This window comes from Thermobia domestica, chromosome 6 (genome assembly GCF_964235325.1).
Source record: "Thermobia domestica chromosome 6, izTheDome1.hap1.1, whole genome shotgun sequence".
Classification (NCBI taxonomy): domain Eukaryota; kingdom Metazoa; phylum Arthropoda; class Insecta; order Zygentoma; family Lepismatidae; genus Thermobia; species Thermobia domestica.
Genome location: NC_137459.1, coordinates 139,782,869 through 139,810,094, shown reverse-complemented (window position 1 = coordinate 139,810,094; position 27,226 = coordinate 139,782,869).

Below are 27,226 nucleotides of genomic sequence, written 5' to 3'. Positions count from 1 at the left end.
TAGACAAAAATCTTCGAATGTCAATGGTACATTGTCATCTGTAAATTTTGGAAGCAAACAAGTGGAAGAAACGGATAAGATCGAGAAGAAAGCACTGGAAGTTAAGCCCAAATCCAAAGAAATTGAAGTGGTGACTGCTAGGAGGAAGTTTAGACCTGATGAGTCAATTTAGGATAATAATTCTAACAGGAAAGGCGTGCAGGAGAAGGAGGACAATGAATGCATGGTTTCCAGGGTTGCCAGTAGTAAGCCTCCGAACATGAGCAAATTAATGCCTAGATTTATGAAGTTTTTGGTAAAGAGGCACTCAGATGATAGAGTTGAAAGAAAAGATTAGAAACCGACAAAATGTTCCTTAAAGAATTGTTGTTGAAGTTTTGGAAAATAAAAACAAAAATGTAAAGGGGGAGAGTGTTGGTGGAAAGTATCACGGTAGACTACACATACTGTGTAGCGTAAGATTTATAGTCTGTGGTTGTCATCTTGATCAAGATAAACAAGACGTATTGAAGGATATTAAATATGTGTCATAAGGACAAAGATTAGAAAGATTATAATAGTATATGAATTTGTAAGATTCAAAGGAGATATTGTTAAAAAGATTAAGGAACCAAGAAAGATACAATTAAGAGTAAGAATAAAGTTTACAGATTATTAAAAGAGTGATCACAGGAGTGCGATTACTAGTGTTATAGATTACGGATAAGTTTGAAGATAAATTATTATTAAGTTACCAACACTAGCCAAATACCCTTTAAGAAAGTAGCGTCATTTCATTCTAAATAAAGTTAACAGGAAGGAGGGCTTTCCGACTGTTTTGCCGACTCTGATGGTCGGCAAGAGTCGGCAAAGAGTCGGCAAAGGGCATTTTATTTTACGATTTTCGACCGCTTGCCGCCCCGGCTAAAGGTCGGCAACTTTGAACAAGTAGATCGTCGTGCCACCGAGGAGGGTTGGCGACCTGCCTCCGTCGACGGCGGCAATCCATCTTTAGGACCGCGACTTTCGGACGGGTGCAATATGACAGATATATGCCCCAAGTGACGACACATAAACAAATGACTGTTTGAGTGCGAAACTGAGCCAGATATATAAATGCTATATTTGTAGTATATAGTTGTAAATATCAATTAAGTGTAACAAGTACCTAAAACTGTAAGTAGTTGAAGTACATACTTAGCACATGAATATCATATGTGTCAAGTGTCAGATACGTAAAAGGTAACTCAGACACCTAAATGGCACATGCCTAGCACATCCTGTGCTGCTAGGGCAACATAATTATCTGAAATGTGCTTTTATAAGAGATAAATGTTTGTAATGAAAAAAAAAGAAGGTACAATTTATGTTTAACAATAATTTCCATTTTGTTTGCAGGCAATGATTTGTGCAAAAGTGAATCAACTGAATTGCGAAACAATTTGTCGAACAATGCAATTTTAGAACAATGTGTAAAAATGTTGGTTTTGCTCAAAGGTCGTCTGCACAATATTGGTTCATTACAGTACCAGTTACTAGTACATAGTGCTCTCAAACGGGTCGGGTCAGGTCAGTCGGGTCAGCTCGGGTCGGGTTGTCGGGTCAGGCTAATCGGGTCGGGTTGTCGGGTCGGGTCAGTCGGGTCAGCTCGGGTCGGGTTGTCGGGTCGGGTTATTCGGGTCGGGTTGTCGGGTCGGGTCAATCGGGTCAACTCGGGTCGGGTTGTCGGGTCGGGTCAATCGGATCAGCTCGGGTCGGGTTATCGGGTCGGGTTTTTCGAGTCGGGTTGTCGGGTCGGGTGAATCGGGTCAGCTCGGGTCGGGTCAGCTCGGGTCGGGTTATCGGGTCGGGCTGTCGGGTCGGGTCAGTCGGGTCAGTTCACTTTGGTCATCTGAGTTTAGGTTGAGTTTAAACTCGGCTGGAGTCGAAAGCTGCTGTTTTTCACTAGCTGCCTAATTAAAAATAGCAATTTTTCAATTGATTTTATAGAAACCATAAATCTATTTTGAACACTTGCAGCTAGTGTTTTTATGATAAATGCTTATTTTTCTACTTGTGTGTACTATAATTTTTTTACGGGGGCCGCGGTGGCTCAGTGGTAGAGCGTTCACCTCTGGTGCTAGGGGTCCCGGGTTCGATCCCAGCCCCAGCCAAGTGAACTTTGTGGTGGACCAACACCGTGTGCGTGGGTTTTCTCGGGGTTCTCCCGTTTCCTCCCACTTTCTTTATTCCTCCATTTCATTCATTACTCATCATCACCGTCTCCTTTAGTCTAACCGGCATAATCGTGGGACGTAAAACTCAAAGATTTCATTTCATTTTTACTTTAATTTTTAAATGTGGAAGATTGATTTTACCAATCGACTGTAATATTAATATCTACGCCAATATGGAGGCTGGATTTAGAACAAAACTAGAAGTTGTTTAAGCAACGCCAAAAGAGAGATTGGATATGAACGACCAAGCCCAAGCAGGGCCGCAGTGGCTCAGTGGTAGATAATTCATCTCTGGTGCCTGGTGTCCAGTAGCGTAGCTAGAGTTTTTTTCAGGGGGGCCAATGAAGGGCCCAAGAGGATTTTGAGGGGGACATCTCCAATATATATATATATATATATATATATATATATATATATATATATATATATATATATATATATATATATATGTGTGTGTGTGTGTGTGTGTGTGTGTGTTCAAGGTGAATGTTTCCATCTTTATTGTTCATGATTTTACTCTTTGGAAAACAGTGAAAATATAAGAATTTAGTACCTCAAACAACTAGGATTCATTAATGCAATTGATTTCTAATATAAGTAAATAGTTATTTAATCATGACGTTTAAAATATGTGTAGCTGGTTGACTTAAGTGGAAGCAAATACACTTTTACAGGTAAAGAAAATAACTTATAGGTTCATGCCTCTACTTGAAGAGGATCTTTCTATTCGTGTGGGCAGCAGCAAACATATCCACAACTTGTTAAAGATCTAACGATTTAGCAATATTCTTCTCAATATAAAGTAACACTAAGTTTTTCAACCTATCATGAGTCATTGACTTGCGTATACAAGTCTTTAATCTTTTCAAAGAAAAGAATGACCTTTCACATGTAGCACTAGAAACTGATATAATCACAGAGATGATACCTAGCTTGTAGGTTTCTAGGAATGCGTTTTTGTAGACACAAAGAAAATAAACGAAATTCGTTAAGGAATCAGCTTTCGTTTTCTTCTCGTCTTCATACAACTTAATTGTTAGAGCAACCCACATTATGCTTTATTTCTTGTTTAATTATGTTTTTTTTAAAATTATGCTTTATTGTTAATTTCAATGATTATTTTACATTAATCGTGTATAATGTATATTTATTATACATCAAATATTCTAAATATCTTGATCTATTTATTGATATTTTTTTGCAACTAGTTTCTCTCATATTTAATGAACTTTCTACTTAATTCATTGTAAAGAGATCTGCTTTGCTCGAATAATTTTTTTCTATCATTTGTGTGCGCCTTACAGGTACATATATACAGAAAGGGAAAGTAAAAGATGCCACCAAAAAGTACAGAAAGTGCTTAAGTTCAAAAAGTAAACATAACAATACAGTGATGACGCCAGAGGGGGGCAAGGGGGCGAGCGCCCCCTAGTAGCTACTTCTGCCCCCCTGACTGCCACCTAGACTGCCCCCCAGACTCGTACAATCTTTAAACATTCTTCATGTAGTATTATATATCAGTATCATAACCAATCTCATTGACAAATTGTAGTCTACTTTCCATGAATTTACTATGTGGCAGATTAATCTTCAAGCTTTCTTCTTTGAGCGTCTGGATATGCACTCATATTTCTGTTTTCTAATTTAGCCCCTTTTTAGGTAAATTTTAGTTATACTTCTTTCTTATGATTTTTAATAATTGTGCCTAGCGAACAATAGTAGATTTGGTCGACTTGTTTTCTTTTCATTGGATCAACTTCGATTGGAAACAAAAGAAAGGTAAAACCAGTTACGTAACTTGTTTGTATTTGTCCAGGTTTGAAGTTTTCAGTTTCATATTTTGTTTGTTTAAAACTTCTTTTTTCTGAAACATTATTCAAGGCTTCCAATATTCAGAGAATGTGCTTATAACAGCTTGAGTTTGCAACTACCAGGGCTTAATTTTTTTGAAGGAGATAAAAAGAGTTGTGTTTTCCCTTCCTGCAAATGATAATAATAAAATTATGGAATGAAATTGATTCCCAATAAAATGTATTGTCAGAGTGCTGATCTTTAGTTAGTAATTGGTTTATACTAGTGCTCCTTTACTTATTTTGTTTCAAAGTACTGACGTGACGTCTACCATATTGACTAAGAACTGCTCAAAAATTCGTAGCCCAACCCAGAAGGAGTGCACGTGGATTGGTGAAGTTTTACTTCTTCTTCTCTTCCCCCGAGAGTCAATATACTACCTTGTACAGTGCTCCAGCTTTTGCAGAAAAGTTAAACAAAATCTAGCTTTCCTCGCACCACTGTCCGTAGCACTATCCCTATCAGATCTAAAATGGCGTCTTTCAAGTGTTATTTAAGTTTGGGAAATAAGTACACGTAATAGTTAGACGGAGCTAAATCTGCGGAATAAGAATTATGATCTAGACATTGAAATCCTACATTATGCAATGTCAGTTATGTTCGCAGGGGCTTGATGGACAGGTGTATTCTCCTGAAGGAACAGAATTCCTTTCTTTTCATTTTCCGCAGCGTTGAACTTTGAATTTTTCTTTCAGTTTTGTAAGTAATGTAGAGATTCTGGATTAAATATCTGACCATTGAGGAGGTAGTCTACCACTCCATACTTATACCAGAAGAATGTTCCAAACAGTTTCTCAACCTACTTCTGTGTCTTGAACTTCTTGGGGCGATGGAGAAATGAGTGGTACTACTTCATTGACTGTTGTTCCGATTCAGGATCATAGTGGTACAACCATATTTCATCTATGGTTACTATTCGTCAGCGAAATTGATCAGCATTACGGTCAAATTGGAAGAATACTTCTATTAATGCCGTTACCCTTTTATTCTCCTGACATATATTTTGGGAACTCATTATGCCGAGAACTTGCGCATACCCAAGCCATTCTGAATTATGCTACCGACGAGTTCCAAAGAAATGCCCAGAATCCCTGACACAAGTTTTGCTGAGAAGGTAAAAACTGAGAAAGCGGGGTGCAGACCTCAGACTATAATAAATATAAATAGCTTAAATTATTTTTGTCACACAAAAACTGGGGTGGCCTAGGCCCTCCGGCCCCGGGCTATATCCACCACTGGCTGAAATGCTGCAATTTTCAAGAATAATGTCACAAATTGCATCCATGATTCCAGGAAGAGTCATTGCTTTTAATCATCCTGGATGTAAAGCATAATTTGTTGAGAAATTGCTACGTTTATACTAAGCCACTTACTTCTTCACCACTATATATAACGGAGGAGAGTCCCGTGGTGTTTCACTGATTTCCTAATTAATTTACTTCGGTGACTTTCCTTAGTGGAACAAAAATTTTACAACAGTAAGGATCTGGATGTTCGTGAAATTATCTCTTTGGGCACACATAATCACTTCAGAGGCCTGAGAAACAATAAGAATTTCATTATTAATATGAAAATTTATATTTGTACATACTAGGGATGGCCAAAATTTTCCGGAATCCGGATTCCGGAAATTTTGTTTTCCGAAATCGGAAAATTTACTTTCCGGAATTCGGAAAAATTCCGGATTTCGGAAAAAATCCGGATTTCGGAAAAATTCCGGAATTCGGAAAAATTCCGGAATTCAGAAAAATTCCGGATTTCGGAAAAATTCCGGATTTCGGAAAAATTCCGGAATTCAGAAAAAATCCGGATTTCGGAAAAATTCCGGAATTCAGAAAAATTCCGGAATTCAGAAAAATTCCGGAATTCGGAAAAATTCCGACATTCGGAAAAAATCCGGAATTTAGAAAAAATCGGAATTTTTCCGAGATCCGGAATTTTTCCGATTTTACTTTCCGGATTCCGGAAAGTAAAAATTCTGGAATTGGCCATCCTTTGCTAGTAGCTGTTAAAAGAGAGAGACAATAATGAATAGGCTATATATACTGTATTAATTTCTTGTAGTTGGATATGTCTTTATCATTTACGTAGACAATTGCTACTGCAGTTATTTACTACTTTATGAGAAAGGTCTTATTTTCACACACAAAAAAAAGTCGCCGGTATGTCTCAGACATTATCGCGTTCCCACCTGCAGCTGCTCCAAAGCACTGCAAACTACTTTTTAACCAGGCGAAAGGCAGTGAAGGAAAACAAATCTCAACAAATATTCTAATAACATTTGCTTATTGTCAACATACCTACAGTGAGTGCAGAAAGTGTTCGTACACCGTGCATACTTTATATTGAAAACAGCTAGCATGAGAACGGGAGGTGGAAAATATATATATATATAACCAGAATTAAGACTACACATTCATACATTTTATTTCTATATACAAGAGAAAGGCCAAACGAACACAATCACTGTTTTGTTCAGAAGAAAAGAGAGAATTCCTTTTTTGTAAACGCAAAAAGTCACCGTACACTTATGCTTGAATTAATGCTTATAAAGTATATTACGTTATTTAAAATTTTGTGGGATTACCCTGTGCGTTAATGATTGTCTGTAGTCTTCGTGGCATTGATTTCACCTGTAGTAGTTCGTAGTTCTGTAGCTTCGGGACTGATTATGTCCCATTCTTCTTGAATAGCTTTTCTTAGGCCTTCTTTAGTAGACAAGCTGTGACTTCTGATTCTTGTCTCCAGAACAGATCATAGATGTTCTATGGGGTTCATGTCTGGGGATTGGGGAGGTGTGCGAAGCTCTTTCATGGTATTATAGAGATGCAGACAGGCCTCGTTCAACAGTACAAACAATAATTGCGATGTATAATGTTTCTATCACTGTGCGAAACCATAAAAAAAATAATAAAAAAAAAGAACTGGAAGACCAAGAGTGTTGAGTGAACAAGTTAAACGTTACATTATTAGGGAAAGAAAAAAGGTTACAAAAAGTATTGCTGTGCAATTGGCAACGGATCTGGAAACACGCGGTGTTAAAGTATCAGCCAGTACAGTGCGAAATATTTGCAGGGTATCATGGTCGGATAGCCAGGAAAATGTTCTGGGTGAACAAGACAAATCGTATAAAGAGACTAAAGTTTGAAAAAGAGTATAAAGATAAGGGATCAGGCTTCTTTCTGGAATAGGGTCATATTTTCGGACGAAAGTAAATTTAATTTTATCGAGTCCAATGGGAGGCGTATGGTATGGCACAAGGTGAATACAGAGATGAATCCTCAAAATCTCGTCCCTAAAGTAAGACACGGAGGAGGGTCCGTGCTCGTCTGGGGTTGTATGAGTGCCTCAGGAGTGGGTCGTCTCTACCTTATCGATGGAGGGATGATCCACAAAGTGTATATTAACATATTAAAGGAATATCTCCATACTAGTGCGCAGAAGATGGTTCTTGAAAACAATTTATTGTTCAGCAAGACAACGACTCCAAACATACAGCGGAAAATACTCGATTGTGGCTACTCTATACAGGGGCGGATCTAGGACGGACTTCTGGGGAAGGGGCGGTCGGCAGTAATACTGCTACTTTTAAGAGCTCCAAAGTTGTTATGTATGGGTTTATTTATATATAAAATAAGAAAGTTTCCTCTTGTGGGGGGGGGGCGATGGCCCCGATCGCCCCCCTCTGGATCTGCCCCTGAGGTTTGCTATCTTTCTCAAAGACTTACCCTTCTTATGCACTTTAATAATTACTTTTCTTGTCTTCTCATTTGTTTCTGTTCGGTTGCTTTCCATTTCGACAGCCCACCGTGCAGTTTTTTTCACTCCTATTCACAACTAAACTCATTCTGTTACTCGTCATGCTATACAGAGGTGTATACTCAGGTGAATACTAGTGAACCCCAGTTGTGGTATCTTTGTTTCGTATTCGTACGTCAGGTGTACGATCACTTTTTGCGTCTACTCTATACATTTTCTACGGAATTTATTTACTTTCTGACCATTAAACTTGTCTTTGTGGTTCTTTATTGATATATTCATAAAGCTTAGTTTTCATTATTCATATTGTGTGTGTTATTACACTTCTTAAATTTTCTGTTTCTTTTTCGCAGGCATTCTCGTTTCAATAGCATAGGTGTGCGAACACTTTCTGCGCTCACTGTATGTACAGTAAATACAAATTTATAATTTTTGACTTTACGAAGTATACAATGTAATTGTTCAATAATTAACATAAGCAGGCATTCACTAATTTATATTAATATAATAATTAACAAAACTAATAAGCGGGTGATTGATGACTCAGTGGTAGAGTTTTCATCTATGGTATTCTAACCCAGGACATGTGGGTTTTCGATGGCTAATTTTGTGTTCGAAAATTTTCCCGGTGGTACTCTTGGTTCCCTTTCTTATATTTGTTCCATCATCACTCATTAACGAATTTAGTTTATCAAAACTCTATAGTCATATATTCATTCTGTCCGTCAGTGAAACAAACAGTCTCAAGAACTATCTGATGGATTACCAATCAATTTTGGCCTTGATGTACAGAGTCAATAGTTAAGAATCGAGTTCCCTGATGAATGTAATATTCAAACCGGAAGCGGTACAAATCAACCATTTCCGGTTCTAACGTTAATCATTATATAGTAAATATGGTAATAGATAGCGAGAAGCGGTTTCCAGTAATCGACATATATAACATTCATGTAGATAGAATGGTACCCAGTTTGTGCATTTGCTGAAAATAATGAGCTTAGGTATTTAGAGAGCATTTTCCGCTTTAGAAAATGTGTGCTGGGTAAAGAATGTAGAGAATTAGCTGAGTCAGGCACGTAGCTAGAATATGGTAATAGGAAGGGGGGGGGGTCTGTCACGAAATACTGTGGTTATTTACCAGGGGCTCAATCATTCTAAACTATTTTATTGGCAACATATATTGGTTCGTTTAGCCAAGATTTCTAATGGGGGCATGATATGAAATACTGTGGTTACACACCAGAGGCTCGATCAATCTAAATATTTTACTGACAACATACCCATATTGATTGGTTAGGACAATAAAATGAGGATATATTAGTAAGTATTTTAATAAGAAGCTATGAAGAAATCTCGAGTAAAAGAATATAAAAAAAGTGTTGAAAAAGATATCGTCTTCCGAGGTCATTCGAACGGTGTCGAGAATTTTGCGTCTGGGAAATTTGCGCCCTACCTCAAGAACAGGGAAAATTGCGCCTGCGATGTACCTCCACCGGGAAGTTTGAGCCCTGCGAAATAAAAGAACCTATTGGAGCTTACGCATTTCCTCGGAGGGGCTGACATTACAACATAAACAATCCTCCCCCCACAACCATGCCATTTGTGATTTATTTTCATTGTGGCTATATAAGGGGAGAATAAACTTCAATATAAGCCAAAAGAACACAACGGATCAACGCAATCACTGCTTCTTCCAGAGATGATTTTGGGGGAACACTGGCCTCCCCAGAGCTCTCAGAGTGCCCCCTCGGAGGAGACCAAAATAATACGTCTATAATATAATAATAAATAGAATAGTACCAGCAGTGACCCCCCTCCGGAATATTAAATGTGCCCCCCGGAACATTTTTCCTGAAAGAACGACTGAACGCAATTGTGTGTTTGAAGTGTAATTCCAGCAAGTAAACACACTGTGCATAGTTTTCTTGATAATATTACTGAACTGATTTTACATTCACTTTACATTTTCTTTTCTATATTTTGTGTCCTGAAAAGCCAAACAACTCGCAAGGATTGTGAACAGAGATATCTGGGTAGAGCCAAACAGCCTTTTGTAGATTAAATTATACTCTTTGATTATATTAATAAATAATTATATATCAGTCATTTATACGTTTATTGTAAATTTTGTAGTATAATGAAAAATTGTATTTGTATGGATTGCCCTTTAGTGAACTAAAATTGTATTTTTTTCATTTGTTCGGAATATTATAACGGGTGGAGTAACTCACTGAGACGATGAGAGGCAAGCCTAGTTCAAGTGCGAGTGGAAGTTACTTTACACAATACAATAATAAGATGAATTGTAGGGCGCTCAGTGATTTATTTGTGGATTTTGTAGAAGGGGGGAATATTTGTGAAGGATTGTGTTCCGTATAACAGAACAACTATAAACTCGGGTTGAGACAACGTTATTTTTAAACCTATCTACTTTGAAATCATGGTACTAGTTTCATAGCCAGTCCCCAAGTTCATATTTTTTTTATTAAAAAAACAATTTTATGATAAATATTGGTAGGGACGTTAGATAAAATTTGGTTAGGTAGATGAGATCACATTCGTTACTTGCCTTGATACTTTTCGTCCTACTGTTGAGGACAAGTGTACAGCATCCAACAAAAGTCCTATAGTTACATTGCAACCTGCATAACTTGTCATATCAAGTGTCACACTTCTACGTAAAACTGTTTTGTTATAACAAGTAATTCTTTAGTCCATTCTTATTAGGTATTTGAAGACGAAATTCATCGCCCGAACAATAAATGCTACAAAAGTTAAGAGTTTACTTTTTGCAGAACAGTGATAGGTGCACATACACTTGAGTCTAATTTTATTAAATAGAAGGGGAAAGACAATACTAAATGTCATTCTTCATAACATAAATAAGTTTTAGTACCAGTAGAATTAATAGTACTTTCACACCGTACCTCACTTTAGAATAGTGAAGCAATAGGAGATTGGTTTAAATCGGATACCGCCTTTTTCCCAGTTGATTTGTCGGTAGCAGCATGATATCCACTTTTTATCCAGTTGATGACATACTTTTCTGCATTGAAAGAAGTCTCGTAATGTCTGGTAGATTTGAGGGTTTTTACAGATAAACGGTTTCTAGCGTCAGTGTGCTGTAAGTTTAAGCTGGAAAAGCCTCTCCCACAGTATGCAGAAGAAACTAGAAGAACAATGATTTCATGTTAAGATTTTGTAGATTTGCTCCATAATTAGGAGGTTCTCTCGGAATGCTGCAGAATTTTGGCTGTATTATCAGAGGAACATTTTATTTTAATTTATTTTATTTTTTAATTTCCATTACTTCTTTGTCGCCGTATAGCATTCTTACAGACAATTCTTCTGGCCACTTGGATTGTAGCAAAACCTCGACCCTACTGAACGTTTCGTTAGGAAAGCAAGACCGTATGTTATCTGCTAGACCCTGACAGAATTGCAATCTTATTTTCTGGTACTTCTCAAGAGAACTGTCTAAGGGTTTTGCGAGTGGGACTCCACAAAACTGACCAGTTTCTTCAAACTGACGTAATTCTTTCATGAACATGCCATCCTTTTCTTGCAACGCTTCCAGTACACGTACAGTTGTTTCAATTTTGCTTATTGCCTGTACAGTACAAGGGATGCTGACCTTTCTTGTAGAAACAGGCTAAGGACATCTAGAGGTTCCAGCACATCTCGGATCATGGACATTTCATAAACAAAATTCCACTTAGTGAAATTTTGCAGGCCCGAAAATATTGCACGCTGCTCAAAACTTCTCTGCAAATTTGTAGAAGCTTCTCGAAAGTGTTCCACTAGCGCAGGGTAGGACTTTCACAATGCTTCTACTGAACAGTAAGAAGAGCTTAACCACAGTATATCAAAAACTGTAGTAATATTATAGAAGAGAATATCTAGTTCTTCTGATATTAATTCGATTTCTCGTGTTCTACGGGGACATTGAGTAAACACCGCGTAATCGCTCTACAAAGTTTTGAAAATGAACCATATCTGAAACCGTATTAACAACGTTGTGAACAACCAGTTCCATCTTCTAACTTATGTAGTAAAACACGAGTAAATTGGTGTCAAATTCTTGCTGCAGTAAAGAGATAGCGTCATTTATTCCGCCTTGCATGTTACTGACGCTCTCTGACAAACTGCCATAAGTCTTTCCCGTAATATAGTTTTGGAAAGATTCATACGTTCACATAATCACGGAATCACAAACCTCTCTGCCTGTTATTGCCTGTAACTCAAATAATCCTAAAATTATATTGATACATACGTGATTAGCTACAATACGGATATACACAATGAGAACTGGTTTATGAGACACAGTGGAGGATTCATCCACCATTAGCTCGAAGGGTTCAACAGAACGCGCAACGTATTCGACCAGTTTGCCTTCATTTCTGTAATAATATTTGCACATGTAACATAGCAGTAAAGAACTTGTCCGAGGTCCATTAAATTTATTTATTGTAATTTAATAAGATGTGGGAGCACCGTGAACAATAGACGATTTTGGACAATAACGTAGGAAGTCCTAAATATCGTAGCTGTCTTTTTAACACGAATTTCATTCATAATTTTCCACCTGTCTTCTGTATTTGCCATTGAAACCTATATTTCCTCCCTATCTCTTTGTTCACATATTGAGATGTGAACATTTTTCGTAGTCAAAGATTTTATTAAAAAGTTTTTTGATGCTTTTGCAATAATATCATTGCACCATACACTTTGTACACTTATTCTTCTTTCTGTATGAATAATGAAATGAAATCTTCAAGTTTTACGTCCCACGTTTATGCTGGTTAGGCTAAAGGAGACGGTAATGATGAGAAATGAACGAAATAGTGGAATGAAGAAGTGGAAGGAAACAGAAGACTCACGCACTGTATCAATACCGAGTTTACGAACGGAAGCACATATAGTACACACAACGCGAATGTCATTAGTATTTTGTTTAACATCTAGCCACGGTCGTTTAATTTTCCAGCTCGCAAATTGTTTTTGATCACATATAGAAGAGAACAAGCCACTGGGGCTAGAAATAACCTTACCATTATTAACACTAGGCCACGAATCATTTTCATCTTTCTGATGAGATGTCACTAATGTGATTTCGAACGTTGCACTATCTTAAAAACCTCTTACTTTGTGTGCTGGAATTACTTGCCTCATCGTCAGGAGCTTTTCTTTTGTTAAAATATAGTCTAATATCCATTTCATTTTTTTTTAACGTGCTTGTCAACGAAGAAGATGCCAATTCAAAACTGCTATGACTGCTCATTGATTACTGAAAACGTTGTTGTGTTTTTTTTTATTACTGTGCTACTCAGCTTAAGAATGATATGTAGTGATACCAGTTGAAAGAATTTTTCTTCGGGAAGCAATAAACATATTGAAAAAATGAATTATTGTACTTTAAAACAGATTGTATAGCCTAAGAAAGGAGGAAAATATCTTCCCAGGCTGGGAAGACTGAATTAAATCTAGAGACAGGGAAGACAAAACTTAGAAGGGGGGAAATTCCCAGGCTTCCCTGGCTACAAATAAATCGCTGAGGGCGCTAACATCCCAGTGCAAATATATAGCCGGCGCATTTTCGCCTCTTTTTGGGGTAGGGCGCAAACATCCCAGTGAAAATATATTGCGAGCGCATTTTTTCCTATTTTTGTGGTAGGGCGCAAATTTCCCGGGCGCAAAATTCTCGCATTCAAGGAAAATATAATGTCCGTGAAGTTGACAAGCCACTTATGTCAGACTCCAATTTCGACTTTAAACGTCGCTAGTGCTACGTTAGTGTTCGATAGTGACGCAAATCGTTAGTACTCCAACTGCATGCCAACATGCCCACTTCTAAGAATCATCTCAAAAATGAGGTTAACCGTTAGAGCAAGTAAGTGCTCATTGGTGCCATTAACATTAACGTTAATGCCTCCATCGTACGGCCCTTTGAGTAATAATAACACCACGTTTTTTGCTAGTCTCAATGCGTCCCTATATTCTCGCGAACATTCTGACGTGCCCAAGTTAATTACTTTTTGTGGGGGGGGGGGACTATTGTTTATCTGTTATTGTGTATTGTTTATTGCTAATCTGCAGAGTAGTCCTTACATTAATATGCCATTGTCCTTGATAATCATTGCGTATTTACAAGCAATTTGTTATTACTGTTAGAAGATATCAAGAAACAACATATAAAATCTACTACTTAACGGTTCATATTTTTCTTTTACAGTACATAAACGATTAATAATAATAATAATAATAATAATAATAATAATAATAATAATAATAATAATAATAATAATAATAATAATAATAATAATAATAATAATAAGACTATTCCAGCATAAAAGTTATCAATTGCATCACCCTGGCAACAAGCGACGCATATTTTAACTTAAAAAAAAAATCGTTTCTCACGATTTTCTGGAAAACTACGTATGATAACATCTTCATTATGTCAAGTTGTTTATCTCAGTGTGATATATTTCTTACCTCTGGACAATATCACAGTAAAACAAAAATTAAATATTAGGAGTACATCGTACTTTTGGACTACATCTCATTAACCATGGGAAGATTGAGTAGTGTATGCTTTAGGATGTAAGTTTCAGCTTAACTTGCATCATACATTCTTAGGATTACAAAAAGGAAATTTGTTCGTTTGCATTTGAACAAAATTCTTAGGATTACAAAAAGAAAAAAATATTTTTTCCGAATTCCGGAATTTTTCCGAAATCCGGAATTTTTCCGAAATCCGGATTTTTTCCGAATTCCGGATTTTTTCCGAAATCCGGAATTTTTCCGAAATCCGGATTTTTTTCCGAAATCCGGAATTTTCCCGAATTCCGGAATTTTTCCGAAATCCGGAATTTTTCCGAATTCCGGAATTTTTCCGAATTCCGGAAGTTTTCCGAATTCCGGAATTTTTCCGAAATCCGGATTTTTTCCGAATTCCGGAATTTTTCTGAATTCCGGATTTTTTCCGAAATCCGGAATTTTTCTGAATTCCGGAATTTTTCTGAATTCCGGATTTTTTCCGAAATCCGGAATTTTTCCGAATTCCGGAATTTTCCGATTTTACTTTCCGGATTCCGGAAAGTAAAAATTCCGGAATTGGCCATCCCTAGTACATACAGAGATATGTTTTTCTAAACTACGGTTTCATTTTCTACCTAGTACCTACACTCCTTCTGGATTGGACTACGACATTTTCAGCAGCTCCTCGTAAATTCTCTCTCTCTCTCTCTCTCTACATATATATATATATATATATATATATATATATATATATATATATATATATATATATATATATATATATAGAGAGAGAGAGAGAGAGAGAGAGAGAGAGGGGGGGGGGGAGGGAGGGAGGGAGAGAGCGAGAGATACGTAGCATATAGACGAATTACGCGAAAGTAATTCAATTTATGTTTAGGCTTCAAAAGTTTCATTGAAAAATATTTCATGTGCAGACGTTACTTATTTGTTAGTTACAAACTTCATTTGAAATAAGTTTAATTTATAATTATATAGATCTAACATAAAAACAGCAACGAAATACACAATGTAATGTAAAATAAGTCAAACGTAATAAATATGTCATTTTTGGTATGGCAAATAGCCGCCCCCCGAAAATGTATCTGACCCTCCTTTGCCCCCCTAAGAACTTAAAGCTGGCGTCGTCACTGTAACAATATAGTATGGAGTTCTTGCATACCATTCATTGTTGGGGGAAAAATTTCTTCTTTTACTTTCTTTTCTCCACATCAAAGGATTACACCGAAAAGTTTACAGAAATGAAAATAAGCTTTTCATTGTTGCATTGTTATGTTCTCAATGATTTTGCATTGTAAATATTGGCTTTAAAAATATTAACACAGTATGTTAAACTTTCAGGTAAAGAGAATTTTCCAAGAATTGTGCTATATATTTTAAATTATGCTTTATACTTTATTTTCTAAAATTATGCTTTTAAAACTAGTTTCCCAATGTGAGTGCATTTTGGCGTTCACCCAGTGTCGTCACCATAGTGCTCTCAAACGGGTCGGGTTGACCCGACCGAAATCGACTCGGATCGGGTCAGTTCGGGTCGGGTTACGGGTCGGGTCGGGTCGGGTCGGGTCAACTCGGGTCAGCTCGGGTTGGGTTGTCGGGTCGGTCAATCGGGTCAGCTCGGGTCGGGTTGTCGGGTCAACCGGGTCAGCTCGGGTCGGGTTGTCGGGTCAACCGGGTCAGCTCGGGTCGGGTTATCGGGTCAGGTCAATCAGATCGGATCACGGTTCGGGTCAGTCGGGTCGGGTCGGGTCAGTCAATTCGGGTCACGGTTCGGGTAGGCCCGACCCAACCCGACCCGTTGAGAGCACTACTTGTACACCAAAGGGTTTCAGATAAACCATACCTATTGCAAGTAAGGGTGTGGTTCTCATTTGAAATTGTATCATTCATTCGCGCTTCACCCACTTACGGAGGGAAATTGGAAAGATAATTTTCTAAGAATTAATTTCGTCTTTAGCATTATGTCACTTATACTTTAATAATGTTGTTGTCCATTGGATTATTCTTGAGGCATGGAATGTGACTTCCTATACAAGTTTTATTCTGTTCATACATTATTATCTTCAACCGTTTTCATATTAGTGGTACTAGACCTTTTATATGATACAAACACCATGTCTTGGTGGCCATTTTGAAAACAGTGACCCATATGCACCATCTTTTGCCACAACGCTGTTTAGTGTATGAAGAGCTATCGAACGAGGTATGACTTGACCCATATTTTCGTTTAAAATTTCCAATTTGGGCCTAGACCCCATGAAAGGCGTCCCTGGGGGTCACCGCGACAACATTAGTCAATTAGCCTCATGGCTTCCTATTTGAGTTTTTGTTTGGTTCACTAATGTTCAACCGTTTTCATATTAGTGCTACTGGACGTTTATCTGATACAGGCAACATATCTTGATGGCCATTCTAAGTACGGTGCCCAACATGAAAAATCTTTTGCCACATTGCTTTTCAGTTTTTAAAGATCTATCGAATGAGGTGTCACCTGCACCATATTTCCATTCAAATTCTAAAGTTGGGTCAAGGGCCCCCTTAAAGGGCGGCTGTGACGGCACCACGATGAGTTTTTGTTCGGTTTATTTATGTTCAACCGTTTTCGAGATATTTCCGTTGAAAGATTTAAAATGGGCCACCCTATATATATATATATATATATATATATATATATATATATATATATATATATATATATATAGTGAATCAAAAGTCTGGACACGGTGGAATAACTCGAGAATTGAACTTTAGAGCGAAAAACAAACAAAAAACACGTGTTTAGTAATATTAAAAAAAATATCTGATGAAACCAAACTCGACTCTCTAAGCCCACCCCCTGGGGGCTTGGGTGGGGACAACTTTCAAATTTCAAATGGAAAGCCCGATTTTTGATTGCAGATTTGGATTCTACGGCCCACATTATGGAAGGTTTCATCAACACTTTTCCGTCGATGCATAATATAGCACAGTAATCGGGGAAAACAAATGCCCTAAATACCCGCATTTCGTTCATGAGTTTGGTAGTATTTCCAACCTTTCTTCTCGTTCAGTGTCACTGGTTCACTCCTGTGTTCCTTCTCGTCACTGGATAGAAGCACACTACACACAGACAGAAGACACAGAGAAAGTCACACCTTCTTCATTCGGGCTTCGGGCAGTATCAGCTGCAAACAGAAAAAAAAAAAATCAAAAGCGGCGACTAGAGGACAAAAAATAAAACAATTAAAATTAAAAGAAAAATTAAAGAAAAATATAACTATTGAAGTATCTGCTTATTGCACTATGGTGTTTTTTGACTTCTGTGTCTGAGATGAAAATGTATTGATAACATTTTTTTTTCTAATCGCTAAAATATGACATTCATTAGGGTCGATTGTACCATTCTCTGATAAAGATAAATTATCGGAATGATCCAACCTTGTCGCGGTAGTAGATCTCATCTTACACAAAATAACACATGACCACTGCGACTAGTGTTATCTTATCTGACGATTAAAATATATCAGGATAGTGTAGAATTGGCCCTATAACTTGCAAATGTTCGAATGGTGTGAAATGATCAAAAATAGCCTGTAACTGTCAACCTAACTTATGTTTGAAATAACGGGTCTGGCCACGAAGAAAAAGTCTGGCCGCGGTGGAGTAACTGGAGAAATACACTTCTGATCAAAATAGCGCAAATATATATATATATATATATATATATATATATATATATATATAATATGTTTCAAGAATATGCTACTCGATGATATGAAACACAACATTCTACCCCTACCTACTGGAAAGGAGCGGGAGGCATTGAATTTTTCAAATGGAAACACCAATGTTTTATTGAAGATTCGGAGACTACATCCCAAATAATGTAAGGTATAATCAAAACTTTTTCGTCGATGTGTGATATCGCGCTGTAATCGGCGAAATTAGATGCTCTCCTCTTCGTTCATGAGCTTGATATTATCTCCGACCGTCTGCACACAGTGCAGTATTTTGAGAAATACACATCGGTTCAACAAAGTTATCCAATGGTACCGAACACGATCCCGCACCCTACCGCTAGGTGGGGTTAGCTGAAACATTTGAAATGGAAGCTTTTATATCTTATTGCAGAGTCGGATTCTGCGCACAAATCTGTATAAGTCTTAGTCGAAACATCGTTGTCGCTGTGTGACAAGGCGCTGTAATGGCGAAACCTGGTGAACTTCCTATATGATCTGTAATTAGCTTCAATGCTGTGGACATGGTGAAATATGTATACATGTGATCAAAAAACAAAAGAAAATATGTGACTATTGGGTTTGTTAGGGTGTTCGGATGCCTATTTGTCGGCTTGGCAGCGGACACCGTGACGGCCCCGCAGCTGTTCAGGGGCGGCAGCTATAAAACAGACGGTTGTCTCCGGCCCAGCATCGTCCTGCGAAGCAACGGCAAAATGAATATTTCCGCCATAGTTTCGCCTGACTTGTGCGAGACGAGACTCGAGACGAGACCTCAGTAAGTTTCGCGCGAGTAGTCTCACGAGACTGCCCGCGGTCTCGCATAATTTGAGATGGGTGAAATTATTATTCAATTCTTTCTTTTCTTCTTCTTCTTTCTCTCCTCCTCCTCCTCCTTCTTATTCTTCTTATTATATTATTATTATTATTATTATTATTATTATTATAGCATATTATAGCATATTATATTATATTATCATCTGCTAGTAGTAGTAGTAGCAGTAGTAGTAATAGGAATTGTAGCATTAGTAGTAGTAGTACTACTAGTAGTAAATGTATAGTAGCAATGGTAGGAGTATAGTAACAGTAGTATGGTACTACTAGTAGTTGCAGTAGTACTAGAACTAGTAGCAGCTGTAGTAGTGATAGTAAATGTAGCATTAGTAGTAGTAGTTGTAGTAGTAGTAGTAGCAGGTTTCTTTCATATTTCACGCGAAGGTTTTCTTGTCCTGGCTACAACAGGAAATAGTTGATTTTTTCATTTAACTATCTTAAAAGTCTGAAGATAAACAAAAAGTATTAAGATAATAACGAAAAGCTCTTGAAACAGATTTAGTTTTTACATGTCTATATTTTTCTTTTTATTTTTAATTCTTTCATCCTTTATTTTTTAAATGTCTATTAATGTGTCACCAACAAATTGATCACATCGGACCCTAGACAAGATTTGATTCTGTCGTTCCAATATAATTTCAAAGCTAAAGGAGTTACTACTAAAGAGTATTGAGTGAACAGAGTGCACATTTTAATACGTACGTATGGTATCATCTTAATTTTGTGGCACGAAGGCCTCTTAACTACGTTGATCTAATTTTCGTTCGGGATAGACATGACGAACATAGGTTATGGGCATAACCTGTAATTTCGGCATTATAGTGGAGCATTTGTAAAAGAAGCGATACTTGTGTGTGTGTGAGTGTGTGTGTGTTATTCGTTTCATCATTGTTTTCTCACATGCAATGTATGGATGTGTGAATTATAGCACGTTTAGTGTCATATGACATGGTATTGCAACATTGGGATGGAATTGCTCGTTCGTTCATTCACATGTTAAAGCGTTTCACTTGAACGATTCGTTTATAAGTGGCAAGTCTTTAACGGTGACGGACCTGTTGGTAACGATTCTCGGGCTAACAGCAAAATGTCTTTCTTTTTCAATCCAAACAGTTAATTTACTTTCGCGGATTATAGCGCCATATTATGCACCGACGGAAAAGTTTTGATGAAACCTTACATAGTTTGGTCAGTAGAATCCAAATCTGCAATCAAAAATTGGGGTTTCCAATTGAAAATTTAAAGTTAACCCCACCCCAGCCCCCAAGGAGTGGATCTAGAGAGTCGAGTTTGGTTTCATCAGAGAGTTTTTTTTTTTTTAATATTACTACCGTCTCCTTTAGCCTAACCGGCATAACCGTGGGACGTAAAAATCTATGATTTCATTTCATTATCATTTTGTAAGTATACTTCCTTTCGCACTGTGAAACGAAACTCATTTATTATTATTATTATTATTATTATTATTATTATTATTATTATTATGTTACTGAGCTACTATTCACATAGCTATACATATTGGAACGATTATTGTGGTTTGGAGAGAGTCCTGAAAAGAGAAAAAGAAATCGACAGAGTATGTATGCAAATAGATAATGTTTATGTTAGTGAATACCGTTTACGAAACATAGGTTTTAAAGTACTAAATCATAGCATAAGAAATAGCGCAATTTTAATTCCTCTGAATTGGAAATGTGAAACTTTAAAAAAGATTGGCAGATTATTTACGCACGTTTTAGACTTACTATATTTAAGCAAGTGAAACTTTTACGAGATCTGACTGATAGTTTTAATCAATGACGTTTTGAAACATTAAGCTGTAATGTAATTTTAAGACTGCTGTTCCTAGCTTTTCGTTGTTTTAGATAGAGAGCTTGGTATTTTTACAGCCTTTATTATTTCTGCTTAACTGACTTGTATCGACTTTGTGTTTTATATTAGTACTCATCTTTTTACTGTTTTCTTATTTATTATTATTACTGGTATTATCATTAGAATTATTATTCCATCTTAATGTAGTATTCTGATACCACCTTCTGTATTTTTGCCAGAAAGCTGTTCGCGGCACTGAAATAAAGATTATTATTATTATTATTATTATTATTATTATTATTATTAGTAGTAGTAGTAGTAGTAGTAGTAGTAGTAGTAGTAGTAGTAGTAGTTGACAAATCCATTGAGAAATTTGTTTTGTAGAAAGGTAACCTATAAATGTTAATGCAGTAACTCAACGAAATTAAAAAAGAAGAGAGATATTAAAAAGTATGAGAAGAAAAAGAAAAGAAAGGGAAAAGAAAAATACAAAAAAAGGAGGAAATTCTGTCACTTGCCAAATACTCGACGTAGGCGCAGCCGCTCAATTTCTTTCTTTTTGTCCGTCACTTGCTTTTGTAAACTCTATTCTGCTACTTGAAATTGGATCGGGGTTTGGGTGAAGCAGAGAATGATGCAGTGCTCGAGTATAGAAGACTTTCCATTCGAGTGCTCTCCTCCACCCTGTCACTTCTCAAAGCTCTTTTCCGCTCCACCATCAAACCTCAGCTCAGCTCTTGCTTTTAAAGGGAACAGCTCCCATTCCAACCGCATAAATGATTTACAAATGAAATGAAGTAGACTACATATATAAAGGAGAACTCTAATGCATAAATCCTACACCCGTTCTTTCTTTACTCCGTGGTAATTAATAGCCACTAAACCGATGATTAACATTACATCACATCGGTACAATGATTGGTTAGTATTTCACATATACTAAAATCAATCTCATTCTATTAGTTTTGGTTGTCGTTCTTACATTTCCAAATGGATGCTTTGTGATATTACCGCTTATTGTTTCCGTTTTCAGCAACCCACACACACAGAGAAAGGAGTCAACAGGAAATTTGAGGTTGCTAGATGCCAGTGGTGACTGACAACCAGGAATTTCGATGTTGTAAACGAAGGTTTTGCAGATACGCTCAGTACTTTTGGATCTAGACATATCTTATTCGGATACTGGTAACATTTTTTTTTTAATTTATTATTTCCATTCATTTATCTCCTCATTTCCACTCTTTTGCTATAAGAGTTATTTTATTGCTTTCGACGATCCTAAATGCGTGTTTTCTACGTCATACAATGACCAATTGGAAATGGTTGACTAGAGAAACGGATTCATATAAATACTTCGAAGCGAGGACACCTTATCAAATAAAAAAAAATCAGCACAGAGGATCAGTAGTAGATCTCTCATCTCTGTTGGTAGTGATCCCTGGTTCGATCCCAGGCCAAAATTTTAGTTTGTGGTACACATCATCATGTCCGAGGGTTCTTTCGTTTCCTCGTTCACTGTCATTTGAAAAATTATTTCTGTTATACCAACAATGTGTATTTTTAAGTTCAAAGGGATGTTAAATTTTAACATAAATACATTTTGTTTCATTTTCATTTTCAGCAGCATTTAATATTCATGTATTAATACACTGGTAGAAATGTAATCAAGAACATCGTACTCTGAAAAAAAATGTTATCCGGACAACGGTATATTATACAAATATATGGAATCCTTATGTTTATTTCATTTATAAGTCAATGTGGAGCATACGCTATCCATATGCTACATGCGCACTGCTCTTATATGTCACATCATGCCGTTGCAGGAGTAGAGGTCCAGGTGTACATCCCTCTGTGGGAAAATATCCCTGGGAACGTTCCCTGGGCGCTGGGTTTGGACATCCCGCTCCGTCCCAGACGAAGAGCGTAAGTGTTCATGGGAGCAGACTATATTAAATATGTCCTTTGGTCGAATTAGTCTTAATTGCTAAGGTGAATATCTTTTTAAATTATTATTATTATTATTATTATTATTATTATTATTATTATTATTATTATTATTATTATTATTATTATTATTATTATTATTATTATTATTATTATTATTTGAAAACGTGGGATGAGATTGCAGCAGCAGTAGCATCGAAATATAACATTGGTCCTATTCCCCCGGAGATGCCTGTATAAACAAGATGAAAAATGACTTATTCGTCGTTGCTATCTGTGATGATCATTTCCCATGTCTTGAGTGAATAGCTGAGGATCACGTGATGAAAAGTAGGGAATGAAAGGAAGACGACGTCGGAAACGGAACGTAGAGCGTACTCGTATGTGATTTTGTAGATCATTCTATTAGCAGCCATTGCGAAGAAAGAAACGTCAAATTAAGGATGGCATCGTCAATGAATTTATTAGATAAACCTAATATGCCATCATTGGTTCCCTTTACAAAAATGCGAGATTTGGAGATTGGCGTACCATTTCGTATTGTAAACTGTGAGATAATTACAACGGTATATGGCAGAAAGGCATGTGTAACATTTGAAGGAGGCGAAGAAGTGATTTTACCACTTCTGCGTTGTACTGGATAATTTGAATCAGATAGTGGTGCATTATTAACGTATTTACAAAGTGGAAATGTATATTGAACATATAAAGGAATGAAGATTAATTTATCTGTACGTAACATGAACGATCTTGAATTTACTGAATTGATATCATCGTAAGTGTATGGTGGCATGTATAAACAAGACGAAACATGTATACTTTCAATAAGTTCTTGAGGTGTGTTATTAGAAGACAAATAATTACAAAATTTCTCCCATCCAGTTGGATTTGTGTGTTTCCGTGGTCGCGACACATCGCAAATTAGATCTACAATGTGAGATCCTTGTAGTTTATCACATTTGATGCAAACAGTTCCTTTATTATCCCACGCGATATTATCATCATATTTCATTCTATGCAGTAGTAATTCAGCCCTTTTACGAAACATTTTTTTGGTATAGATAACAATATTTCTTCTCTACTTCAGACTTCTCTGATTTAGTTGACGTAATCGAAAGTGTCACAGGTTCTTGTTTTCGTATCAAATGTAAATATCTTTGAAGAACATTATTTTATTGATTCCTTTTTTCTTCATCACTAAGCGAGGATAAATATAAAATCTGTTGCATTTCTTGATCCAAACTAGATTCACGTTTCTCCAGGCCTGATGATGATGATGATGATGGTATTTGTATACGATTAAGAAATTCAGGTGGAACTAAAATCATTTTCTTTGTGTGTTCCATTTCACTAACGGGATAATAAACTTGATAATGCACCACTTTAAATAGGATCTAATAATGCCGGTAGGAATCCACCTTGTTGCACTAACAAATGCTTCTTCTTTTTTTTTTCGATGGAGGTTCACTTGTTCACAAGATATCGAAGCGTCCTCTTGTATCGTTTTAATCTTGCTTTCTGTGTCTTTGTAAGAGGTACATTCCCTTTTAATGCATTATAGCAACATTGCAAGTACTACGAATCACTGAAGAGTCTGCATTTGCCACTATAGCTTTACGTAATTTAGGATTTGCTTTGATCAGCGTACGAAGATCTCCGTGTTTTACTCTTGAAGACATATTGACAGAATGAGCAAACACAGTTTAAAACTATCATTATAAACACATATTCTTTTTCTTCTTTTTCTGTTTCGTTTGAACGTAAACGTAAACGTATCACGAAAATTATTTGTTTGAAAACGAAGTTCATCTGGCGTATTCTGTTTTAAATCAATATATACACATTCATATGATAACTCTGTTGCGTCGTTCAAACTTTGTTGACGAAATTTTGCATTCTCAGTAATTAGCTCATAACTCATATGTTTAATTTGCGATTTATATCTTGGATTTTCATATAGTACGAGATAAGAACAATTCAAGCTCATATCTATGCTTCCGTTTCCTTGATGAAATATGTTTTGTGTAATTAATATTACTCTAAGATTTCTATGAGAACCTTTTGTAAAGAAACCAACTATATTGCGGTTCACTTCACACATATAAGTGGCTCAGTGGTAGAGCGTTCACCTCTGGTGCTTGGGGTCCCTGGTTCGATCCCAGCCCCCGCCAAGTGAACTTTGAGGTGGACAAACACCGTGCTCGTGGGTTTTCTCGGGGTTCTCCCGTTTCCTCCCACTTTCTTCATTCCACCATTTCACTCATCTCTCATCATCACCGTCTTCTTTAGCCTAACCGGCATAACCGTGGGACGTAAAACTTAAAGATTTCATTTCATTTCATTTTTTCACACATATAATCGTCAATAATAATAAGATGAGGTCCAGTTTCAGGTAAAAAGTCTTTTGTTCGAGGTAATCCTTCAATAAATTGTACTTTCATCGACATTTCTCTGTATGCATTTTGCAACTCTGTATAGCACCAATAAATATGACGAAAGGATGTATTAACCATAGGCGATAAATTAGACAGGAATCATATTACAAAGGAAGTTTTTCCAAAATCACTTGGTTTGGCAACAATACATGAAAAGGGATGTTTCCTCGTCATATCCATGTTAAAGAGTATGATAATTCTCTCTTTATCCGTATATTTATAAAGGGCCGTATTACATTTCTCTTCTTCTTCTTTTGTTGGAAGGAGTGTAGCCATATGGAAGTGTATCATGTGAATTCGGAATTCTACGTCGTTTTGGATAATTCACCTTATAGACTTTTGTTTCGGGCATGCTGACGATAGTATGATCTTTCCTGCGGCAATTTTTCTCATTTGTAATTTTGACTTCTGTGCGTAGAGAGTCTTCTTCTTCTGCCTCATCTTCATTATCTACTATCATTTTCTTCATTACATCAATATTTAGGTGTATAGAAGATTAATAATTTAATGAAAATAATCTTATTTTGCATACTTTGTACTCCTTCTTCGTACTGGGATCAAAAATATGTAACGCATAATTCTTGGGTCCAGCTGATACATATTCTCTTTACCATATTTGAGTAATTCATTTGTTAAATCACCTAAAAAGCAACCAGTTGGAATTGTAGTTTCACCAGGTTTTTGATTACACATTACTGAATCAGTATCAAAATACAATACTCTTTCTTGTAGTTCTTTTAAATACTTGTACAATTCTAAACTCGCTTGTGCTGTTGTGTAACCGGCTATGAGAACGTTTACTGTTGGTAGTGAAATAGGAACTTCGTCTGTGTATTGCTAATATACATACAACATGCCATTATTTACTGGAAATATTTGATGTATGTCTATATCATTGGGTCATTAATGATGCTTACATGACTCGTGTTCCCACGTTGACCAAAATTTCCCCAATACGAATTTAACTTTAATTTAGATAAACTCCTAAGTGCTGGATTATGTTTAATTTTCTTCACATCTAGACGTATTCCTTCTTTTTCATAAAATTGCTGTATATACTTCTCCTTTAGCTCGTTTGTTTCTCACCATGACGGCCAGACACTAGCTTCAGTTTTTTGCTTTCAGGAGGGTGTTTATGAACTCTGCAAATAAGATACCTCTTTCTGTTTCTTCATCATATTGAACAACATCATAAGCCAAAATTTCATGAATATCTATTTTTTTTGTAAACTTTTCCCAATGCTTTTCTTACTTTATCTGCTACCCATGTACCATGTAGAATTCGGTCTTCATCACTGTGATTACAAGGTGCCAGGTTTAATTCATCACAACATGTACGACAAAGCGGAAACATTAATCTATGGTTTGATTTATAAGGGAGCACTGGATGGAAGAGAGTTTTTGGAGGAAGAATACTTAACTAATCCTTCTACTTCTTCAATGCTGGGAATATTTGAATCCTCAGGCAAATAGATAGTAGGGTAACGAATTGGAAATTTCTTAGTTTTAGAGACGTAGCGGTACAAGCTAATAACATCTTTGTAACATATTGTTTTTTCAGATTCTTGTGTTTTATGATACAAACGTATGGCATTCACACATCATCCATAAAAAGCGTCACGAGGATTCAATTGAGTTTTTTTTTGTGTACGGATGATTACTAACATACATGTTTATCTTTTAATTTCCTGCCAACTGTTTTTTTTAAATTCACATCTCTATGTTTAGTGCACTTCACGCCCAAAATCTTTTACTTTTAATGTTCTTCTTTGTTGCTTTATACCGAAATTCTATGGTATCTGTAGCACTGTTATATATGGTTTTATCTCTGTCATTAGGGTAGCAAGAAACACAACCACGGGCAAAGCACCCTTCATACTACCACACATGTATTCTTCCTGTAATAGGGTCTGTCCATTCACCATCTACTATCATTGATGTAATTAGTTTTTCCTCAGTACGTGCAGCATTGACAATTTTAATGTTTCTTGTTTTTTCTTCTCAATTCAACCACTGTACAGCTTCAATTGATTGTACATCTCTATATCGATATAAGTTCTTTGGTATGATACCAATAGTATTTTCCTTTAAAAAAAATTCTTCGATACACTAAGTTACA